This window comes from Rhinolophus sinicus, linkage group LG10 (genome assembly GCF_036562045.2).
Source record: "Rhinolophus sinicus isolate RSC01 linkage group LG10, ASM3656204v1, whole genome shotgun sequence".
Classification (NCBI taxonomy): Eukaryota; Metazoa; Chordata; class Mammalia; order Chiroptera; family Rhinolophidae; genus Rhinolophus; species Rhinolophus sinicus.
In genome coordinates this window covers 94,061,512-94,069,938 of record NC_133759.1, presented here as the reverse complement: position 1 = coordinate 94,069,938, position 8,427 = coordinate 94,061,512, and positions in this window count along the sequence as shown.

The following is an 8,427-nucleotide window of genomic DNA, read 5'->3' as shown; positions in this document are numbered from 1 at the left end:
GCGGAAGGCAGCTCTTCGTACTTTACACATAAAGAAACAGGCATGAAGAAACTTTGGTGATTTACTCAGACTTTTCTATTAGACCTTGGAGATGCTAAGATTAGGACATAGATTTCTAGTGCTTGCTTGTTTTTTTTGGTGTATGTTTTCGTTCTTTTAAAACTTTTGCTTTACCACAAGATGTAAGTTCATTCTTACACAAAATTTTAAAATATAGATCTATAAAGACAAAAGGAACCAAAAGTCACCTGTTTCTTCTGCACAGAGGAGGCCATTGTTAACATTTCCAATATTATTTCAGGCTTGTCAGTGTATGTGCGTGTTTCTGCTTACAAAATGGGTTGATATCGTGCATAATCTTTTGTCTTGATTGCCACACTCAATCATGAAGATCATTTTCTTCACTTCTATCCTGAAGATCTTTTGATATCAATAAATATATACCTACAACATTCTTTTACGGGGTCACTGAGTCTTTCTATTGATGACTCAGTATGAATCTTCATATTGATGGCACATGACACAGGTTATTTTCTATTTTGTGCTATTACTATTGAAAATCTTGCATTCATTTTTAAGAATTTATTTGTATTGCCACCTATGAGTATTTCTAACCCATATTTTTGCATTTTGAGGTGATCATTTGATTGTAAGATTTGCTATTCTTTAAAAGCATAACTTTAAATTCTTTCCAAGTTACCCTAGAGATGTCGGTAAAGGGAGTGGACCTACTACATAGATGGGGGAATTGGGCTAATCTAAGTGAAGAAATATGTCTGTTACGCAAGATACTTAGGTGGTGGGTTTTGTACTTTGTCTCAAATATTTTTTTTAAATTTGGATATGGGGGGAAAAAATCTCTCCTACCTCACAAGAGAGGAACTTTGAGTAAAAATTTGGCAGTGAGAGGTCTGAAAGAACAAATTTCCTTTCGCAATGCAACTCCTTAGTTTCACTTCTCTCTCTTCCTCTTCTCCTCCCAAACTAGACAATTCTTAAAATACATGGACCCCATTGAAAAGAGCTTCTGTGTTAGGGTGGGGGTAGAGCTAATGTCAGGCAAAGTGCCAGTTCAGGAACCAGCCAGAATGACAGTGATAAAAATAATCCAGTTCCTTTCCAAAAGTGTCCATTCCCAAATTGTCTCTGTGCATTTAGTAGACTAATCTAATTCCCCTTGAGTTCTCAACTTCAGGAGGTGTGTATACGTGGTCCCTTGTCCTGGAGGAGTGCTCTGATAAAGAAGATGCTGTCCATTGATCAACCAACAGCCTTTCCATCTCCTAAGAGAACTTTATTTGTTTCCCAGGAAACCAGCATATTTCATCCCTTGCCCTGATTGGTCTAAACCATGTCATAGACTTCTTATAGGATGGATTTGACAGTTGAATGGTGAACTCATTCCAGATAATAAGTTGTAAAGGGAAGTCTGCTTAGAAGGACATCCCTTCCCAAACAAAATCAAGAAATAATAATGTAAAAGCTCTCATGACTCTCCTAACCCCTTCCCAAAGATGAATTTGATGTCCAGAAGCACATCAGACTTCCTGTGACCATGTTGTGACAAACCAACATGGAGGAATGGCAAGAGAAGAGCCTGGGTCCTTGGTGATGTTTTTGAATCCCAGGGTTGCCTACACCTAGACTTCTTGTTATGAAAGGATAAACAAACTCCTTACTTGTTTAGTCTTCTACGAATTGGATTTTCTGTTACTCACATTTGAATGGATTCCTCAGTGATACAACTGACTATTTTGGTGACAAATTCTTATTTGTGTTAGAGTTCTTAATCATTGCTTGTCCACCCCAGCCACTTCTCAGGGACTGGACCTGATCCATAGCTCCCATTTCCCAAATTGCAAACGGAATGCTTGCGTTCTGTACGGCGTGATCCTTCTCCACGTGGGCATGGCTGATCCGAGGGTAGCCAACCACAGACCTGCCAGTGAGCTGCAACCTGAGGCCCGCCATAGTGACTGAGAACGAGAGGGACTGGAATTCCATTTCAGGAATCTGGAATCGAGAACTGAGAGAATGAGAGAGCTGAGTCGAGGGTCACAGAGAGGATTTGGGGCTGGGGTAGATCATATGGACCATGAGCAAACTGAAATCACGAGGAAGCTGGTCAGGGGGAGGGGGTCAGAGAGAGGCAGAAAGAGATACCTGAAAGAAGAGCAGAGTAAGTGATACCTTGGAGGTTCCTGAGAGGTGCCGATTCCAGACTATGTGAACCCTTGTCACGAGTCCCCTCCTCCTTGGGGCAATAGGAGTGAACCTCTGTCCCTGTCCTCAGATAAGCTCTAACTAATATACTAGACAATAGGAGCTATATTTTGAGTTCAGTTTTTTCACATCTTTCGATCCCTTTTTCCTTGTATGCATAGTGTAAAAGGTAATACTTATTTTACAGGTTTGTTGCTGGGATTATATGTGAAAAATACCACAGTGCTTAGCACATAGCCACAGCTTAGTGACTATTAATTTCTTTACATTTCACTCACAACTAGGTCCGTATGGAGGTAGAATGAACTACTTGGAAGGAAGTCCACAAGCAGAAGCTTGACTACATATGTAAAGCTTTGGATGGATGGACCAATTAGTGATCTTTTACTTGCCCTTCTTTTCCAAGACTCACGATTCTTCATGTCTCTGATTGAACCATCTTCTCCAAGTAAACCAGTCTATTTTCTTTGCCTTGTACAAATCCCACAAGGGAATAGGTTAAAATGAATAGTTATACCTAAGGCGTATGCCCAGCCTATTCACATGCCAGACTGGATTCACATAGATTGAAGAAGGGTTAGTTTCACAAAGGATGGCATGTTGAGCAGACAATGAGATTTGTCCACTGCAAGAGGTCATTCTATCTTTTGTGTTCCTCTAACACAACTTGAATATTAACTATTTGAATAATAACTAATATTTGTTAGGTATTCACTGTTTGACTGGTGCTGTGCTAAATGCTTTCCATGGTTCATCTCATTTAGTGCTCGCAGAAATTCAAGATGTAGGTAATATTACCTCCATATTATAGAGGGGTAATTGAGCACAGAGAGGTTAAGTAAATTGTTCATAACCACACAGCTGGTATGTAGTCAAGATACAGTGTCATTTCCCATTCCACAGGAAATAACAGAAAATAAGGAAGGTAATGCAAGGGTTATAGAATGAGAGGAAGCTTGCTAAATAGACACACCCATGATTGACAAAAAGCTAGAGAAGCTACCCATCTACCCCCCCTGCAAAAAAAAAAAAAAAAAGCCAACTCAGAAAATAGCCCCATCCCTGGTTAGTCATTTCCTGACCTCAAGAGAATATACCGTCATGGACTGCCCAAGTTGGAGATTTAGAGATTTTAGATTTAGTTAGTTCTGGACACCATTTTAATGAAAATGTTCCTGATTGTGAAATTCTTTCTTTTCTAGATTTTACTTTCAGGCTCAGTAATCATCCACAAAAGACGGGTTCCTCTTGGCCTTTGGGCAGTGCCCATACGCCTTCCAGTGGACGATGCCCTTTATTATCTGACCCTGGTCTGTGTTCCAACCCCTCACGTGACATTTCCACTTCTTCCCTCCTGATCTGAGGTCCAGCCATAGTGAAATTCACACACACACACACACACACACACAAACACATACTCACACACACACATACTCACACACACACACCCCCCAATCACAATCCTTGGGTCACCACTTGGTCTCATTGTTGGCCTACACATGGCCTTGTTTTATTTTATTCTATTCATTTACTTTTTTTTTTGGTGAGAACATTTAAGTTCTACATCTACTTTTGGATACTGTAATGAATACCTGTAAAGGGGAAGTTCTTCCATTAGTCTAAACCGCCCTGCTGTTATCACCACTGAACTTTACATGCTCTTCACTCTGCCTGAAATTCTTCCCACTGCACCCCCACCCTCTCCAATGTCCGTTAGGTCTATACTTGAAAAGTGTCCTTGACCCTCATCTTCCACCTTCAAGACTGGGCTAGGAATCTTTTCCCAACACTCCCATCGTGTTCTGTCTTTTCTCTGTCACACCTTGTCACAACATGCTATATTATCTGTTAATTTGCTTTGCTCCCACCAGGAGGCATTAGCCTGTGAACTTAATGAGAACAAGAATGGCTGGTCTAATATTGCAGGGTCTGGCACATAGCGTGAGCTCAATAAGTAGTTCAGGGGTTGGCGAACTTTTTCTGTTAAGACTATACGGCATCTCTGCATTTATGCAACTCTGTCATTGTAATGCGAAAGCAGCCACAGGCAATATGTAAACACCTGGTCATGGCTGTGATGCAATAAAGCTTTATTTATAAAGATGGTTTTGGTCCATGGGCCACAGGTTGCTGACCTGTGCTATAATTGATGAAGAAATGAACTAATGAAAAAGAGTAAGTGGGATTACATTTAATCCCATGAACTAGAAAGAAGTGCTGGTTACCACAAAGAGCTCTGTATCAGAAAACCTGGATCCTATTTTCTTCCTATTACTTAACAGTCTTTTATCTATGGCCTCATCTTTAACATGGGGCCTGCTAATACCTCCTGTTTAAAGATTTGAAACTTCAGGTCCTTAAGGGTGGGATCTATTCCTTATTTGTCTTTATTCCCAGAGCCTAGCAGAGTTCTCACATGCTTACCGTGTTTCCCCGGAAATAAGACCTAGCCAGACAATCAGCTCTCAGGCATCTTTTGGAGCAAAAATTAATATAAGACCCGGTCTTATTTTACTATAAGATCGGGTCTTATATCATATCATATCATATCATATCATATCATATCATATCATAATCATATCATATCATATATCATATCATACCGGGTCTTATATTAACCTTTGCTCCAAATGATGCATTAGAGCTGATGGTCCGGCCAGGTCTTATTTTCGGGGAACACGGGAGAGTATAGCAGGTTGATAATCCCTCACTTTGTGTCACTTGTCCATCCTGGAGCCAAACACCATGGCCGTGAATGAAATACCTGAGAATGAGAGAGGACTGTCTCTCCAAAGGCAAACCCCCCTATGGAATAAAGGAAGGTGGCAAAAACATGAAATACCTAGAGCTGCTATGGACCCTCTCTCAAGAACGATATGATTTAATACAGTAATACAACTTGAGTAGCCAATATTAGGATGTGTGTGAATTCCATGCAACCTAACTTACAAAGAGAAGAAAACCGAGCTTCGTTTCTTTTTCCAATGTGTAACCCCTTCCAGATACCAAAGTACTATTAACATTTGCGTTTCTAAAATGAAAGCAGGTGTATTTAAAAAATAAACTCTATTTTAGAACAGCTTTAGATTTACAGAAGGATTATGAAGATCCTCCAGAGCGTTTTCATACATCCCACATCTAGAGTTTCCTATTGTTAACATCTTACATTACTATGGCATATTTGTTACAATTAATGAACTGATATTGATATGTTATTATTAACCAAAGTCCACAGAGTTCCTTAGTTTTCACCTAATGGCCTTTTTCTCTTCCAGAATCCCATCCTAGATACCACATTACACGTTAGCTGTAACGTCTCCTTAAGTTCCTCTTGGCTGTAACAGTTTTTCAGACGTTCCTTGTTTATGATGACCTTGACAGTTTTGAGACATATTTGGCAGAGATTTTGTGGAATCTCCCTCCATTTGGTCATGTCTGCTTTTTTTCTCATGTTCATACTGGGGTTGTATTTCTTGAAAGGAAGACCACAAAGGTGATGTGCCATTTATCATATCAAAGGGTCACACTATCAACATGACGTGACTTATCTCTGTTGATTTGACCTTGATCACCTGCTTGAGATAGTGTTTGGAAGTTCTCTCCACTGTAAAGTTAGCCTTTCCTCCCTCTCCATACTGTGTTTCATGGAAGGACGTCGCCGTGTCTAGCCCACACTTAAGGAGGGGGAGTTGTGCTTCACCTGTTTGAGACGAAACTATCTACGTAAACTATTTAGAACTCTTCTGGACAGAAGATTTGTCTCTTTTTTCCCACTTATTTATTGATTCAATTGTTTATTTATATGAGATATTTATTTGATACTTTGGGTTATAATTTAGTACTACTTATTTGTTGCTCAGATTGTTTTAGCTTTGGTCATTGGGACCTCTTTCAGTTGTCTCCTGCTGTGTCCCTTTAACAATCCCATTATTGTGGGGTTTTTTGTTTGTTTGTTTTGGTGGGGGGGCACTTCCATACTTTCTAGCACAAGAATGCTCCAGACTTATTTAAAATATTTCCTGTTTAGTCCTAGAATCAGCATTTCTCCAAGAAGCCCTGATTCCTTCTCCTGGAGAGTGGTATTTAGCAACTCAATATGTACATTTAAAAAAATAAAATTACTTTAAAAGGTTTATAACTGAACAAAAAAACCACACAGTCAATTCCTTTCCATAAAATTTAAACTTTTTAGACTTCTTTCTCCTGTTTTTTCTTTTCCTCCATATTACTAATAATGTTTTGATACTGGGATTGTTTGCTTGATCAGTGTGAGACATTATCTATTGAACTCTTGTAAGGGTGAACAGGGTTTGGCTTTCTTGCACCCCACCCAACTTCCTCTCTGCCTATCTTTCCAATGTAGTCATATCACAATTTTGTGTTAAACCAGTAGCCAGAGTTTACATTATTATGACTGTATAACTATCTTTTTCATATTGAAAAAATGTACTATAATAACATATTCTTATATAATATTTTATCTCTCTTGCTTATAATAATTGCCTCATTTTTTCCTTTTCTTAATTTCCCATGTCCATCAAAATTTAACTCAAATATTCCAACCTGTCAAAGACCTTTCAAATCTATTTTCAAAATACCTAAATGCATGAAATAATCTATTAATTACACTTACCACCACCACCCCAAACTTTATTCCTCTGTCCTTCTGCTCCATCCTGTTTTGGTTGTTATGGTAACTAGTTTCCAAACATGCTTCCCCTTCAAAGATCCTTCCCCAGCCTGTTGGAATGCTCATTTTTGAGAAATGCAGATACTATGTAAGAATTCATCTACTTTGAGACTACTGTACTGAAATATTGTCAGGAAGCACAAGATGCCATGTGGAAAGACCATATATAGAGAGAGATGGTTGCCTGTCCAGCCCCCAGCTCTTATCTTAATCAACTTTCTAGAGATGTGAGTGAAAAGGTCATCTTGGATGTTGTCTTTGTATCTATTTTGGGTTGAAGACTTTCCCCAAATATCTGGTGATCTTTGGTTGTCTATTTAAATTTAAAGTGAAACACTAAAAACTAGTTAGGATTGATGCAATGCATGACTAAGGCACAGGCACTGGTGGCATTGTCGAAGGGTGATTGGGTGGTATTGTTGGGGGACACTGCAATATCAATATCCGTAAGTATTTTATTAGGGCCATTCAGTTTATCCAGAGATTAAATCTCCTAGTTTCCTAGGAATGGCATCCCACAGCTCAGCGGGTATTCACCGGGAAGATTTTCTCTGAATCCCTCTAGCTTCACTCCTTCTCCGTTTTCTGGCTTCTCTGACTCCAGAGCCTCACCCCATATTTGCATTTTCACCATTTCCTTCATTATGAGCAATGCTGAATGTTTGAAGCTTGTTTGGCTGGTTACAATCAAAAGAGGATTAAAAAAACAACAACCTAGAACATTTGTGCATCCTTAAATTCCCTCTTTGGGGCCGGGTGGGAACTGGCCACTGGTATTGGTGTGATAGCTGCATTACGCTAAGGGTTACAGGTCCAAGGAAAGTATAGTGATTAAACACATGGCTTTGGGATCAGGACGTCTTGTGCTTGAGCCTTGTTTCTACAACCCTTTCGCTGCGACTATCATTTATGTAACTCTCTTAAGCCTCCATTTCCTCATCTGTTAAATGTGAAAAATAACGTTATCTACTTCTTAGGGTTGTAAGAATTAAATAATATGTCGGTATCATATAGCAGAGTGCCTGGCATATAATTAAGCACTCAGTGCCTAGTAATGATGGTATAAATCTATTTAAAAAAACACACATCTGGTTGGTGAGCATGGATTCGGTTCCTCCTCTAACTGGTTCTGTGTTCCTGGATAAATCATTGACTCCATAGAGTTGACTCCAGAAGGGCTGTAAGTAGCGTTTAGTTCAAGCCCTGTAATCTGGTTCATGAATTATTTTTACTGCTCTTCCTCATCCAGTGGCTTCCCTAACCAGAGGTGCATTGGCCTCAAACCTTGGCCTTGTTTTTTAATGGCCACAGTAGGCTTCCTCTGCGGAACCTCTTCTTTCTTGCCCAGGAAACTTTCCTCTGGCCCCTAGGAGAAGTCCATGTGTAAACAACGACCAGTGGGGACAGTTGCATTTTAGTAGAAGCTGCACAGCAGCCAGGAGGACTGCAGCTTGTGCCCAGGTACATGCTTGGAAGCTCACGCTCATGTAGGAAATCCCCCAAAGGCAGGGACA